The sequence below is a fragment of the Grus americana genome, chromosome 2, assembly GCF_028858705.1.
Source record: "Grus americana isolate bGruAme1 chromosome 2, bGruAme1.mat, whole genome shotgun sequence".
NCBI lineage: Eukaryota > Metazoa > Chordata > Aves > Gruiformes > Gruidae > Grus > Grus americana.
The window spans coordinates 139,761,167-139,763,595 of NC_072853.1; positions in this window are offsets into that span (position 1 = coordinate 139,761,167).

Consider the following 2,429-nt stretch of genomic DNA (forward strand, 5'->3'; position numbering starts at 1 on the left):
TTGTTCCCTTTTTTAACAACTGTTCTTCAGAAGGAAGCTTACGCGCAATATAGGGATAAGGACAAGAGCATGTGAAAAGAGCCACCAGTGAAGTGTAACACAAAGGGGCACTGAGAAAAGGCTTGTTGTTGCTGCTCAGTGAGGGACTGGAACAGAGACATATGAACTAACAGATTTCAGGGAGCCTAGAGAAAATAGTAAGAATGATGTTATATATATTTTAAGGTGTCCCTCTTAAATGGAAACCAATATAAAATATTCCCCTTTTCATGTTTCCATTGCAGGTAGAGGGTGGAAAATTTCAGCTTTGGGTGAATCTTGAAAAATGTTCATATCTGTGTCTTGATAAACACAGAAAAATTGCTAAGAATGAGCATATACTTTCCTTCCAAATGAGATTAATAACTTCCTTTAGAAATTTTGTTATGGGATTTACGCTGACAAAATTTTGTAGCAGTCTCAGTACACTCACAACGTCCCAGTGTTATGGATTTATACCATTAGAAACAGAGGATTTTAGGCCTTGTTGCCCTAGCAGGGGAGAGTGTAAGTAAGTGAAAGAACAGACCTTCCACCCATTAAAAAAAATTGCCCTTGTATGTAAGCATTGCACAAATCTATCTGGAATGCCTGTTCTAGTAATAATTCAATTTACTCAGCCCTGAGAATAAGTGTTAATGATGAATGATGAATGTTTCTTAAATTAATCAGTCCATCTGTCTAGTTAAATTTCTATTTTACTTCAGAGTAGGAATCCAGGTATGACAAAATATCCAGTGTAGGTAAATTGGAAGCAGTGCTTGGTAGGATTTAAAAGCCTCTCAAAATAATGTTAAGAAAATACCTTCTTGTCCGTAGAGCAAAGAGAAAAGAGCATGATTGTAGAGGAATTAGCAGACTATACAGAACAAATTATTCTGTGTTTTTAATAGACAGTCATGTTAGATTTGGGGTTTTTTTTGATAAATGCATTCTTCCTAGCACATGCTGCTGGCAGCACAAGCATCAATTTGAATTGGCTGTTGATACTGTGAAGGAAACATGTTTGCCAGCATCCCTCATCCTGGTCTTCTGCAAGCTTGCTGGGACACATATGGAAATCATGTTGTGAGGCAGAGCAGGATGATCCAAACCCTTTAAAAATTTCACTAATGGGATCATGCATGGAAAGGGAAGGTTTTGCCTCAGGGAAAATCCTAGAAGAGAATATCTGGAATGGCCTCCTGACCTCACATTAGCAGTTGCAATTCTAGTTCTTGCCTTGTAAACTCAGACAATGCATTTGCTGAGGAAAATTGTTGTTTGGGCTTTTTCTTGGGAGTGGTTGTTTTTTTCGGGGGGGGGGGGGGTGGGTGGGGTGTGTTTGTATTTATTGCTTTTCTTTAATGGGTATGGTCACTTTACTATTCACTAATACATTCAGAAAGTAGACAGACCATAGATAAGAAAATATGGAAATACAGGTAGGCAACATTACAATTCAGTGAGACCTGCTGCAGTTGATTTCTCCTTCTGCCCCCTTATGGAGGGAACATAATTCTCTGACACTGAGCGTTTTAATGCCAGTTTTTTCATAAGCACCATTAATAGCAGCTTTTTAATCTTTTTAATTTTGACTGCTTCTAATTTTTTGGTGCAGAGGTTCTCCTGTTTCTGTCCTTGTTTTCCTTATTTTCTGAGAAACGGTCTCTGGATGCTCATGACCTCGCCATGGTAAAAATGTTCCTTCTCTCTGTTCAGGACTCCAGTTCTTGCTTCAGCCTTTGATTCCTGCACCTTCATGCAGGTACTTTGAAACTGCAGACTTATCAGCATGTGTGCTGTTTATTTGTCGAAGTGCCAAGAGGCCTTAAATAAATGAGGACCCCAGTGTGCTGGACACTGCCCATGGCGAATGACAATTCCAGCCTCAAAAGATGCTACTCCTCTGAGATGCAGGAGAAAAAGTGATACACCAAATGAGCTAGAATGAGAGGGAAGGTCAGATAACACACAGGCAATGAAGACTCTTATTCCTTCTGTCCTGCTGTAGTACCTGTTCTTGGTAATAGGAATTGCATTTTATTCTTTGCAATTGAACTATATGGATTCTTTGGTGTCATGGAGGGAAATGAAAACTCCTGACTAAGATGATCTAATTGAAAACATCATGTGGGAGACATTTAAAAATCTCTCTAGAAGACTTGTGGCTTCCGGGATGGACAAGATAGTACCATTAGCCCAGTATATCCTAGAATGCTAATATTTTCTAGTGAGCACCAAAAATAAGACTTGGAAAAAATTAACATGCCACTTTTCCTTACATAGATGTTTGGATAGATGTTCTGAAGATATTATATGACTCTGCAACCAATACAACAGGAGTTCCTGTTGTTATCATGAATATTTAGACTATACGACAAGTTACGTTTAAATTAGACAAAATAAGT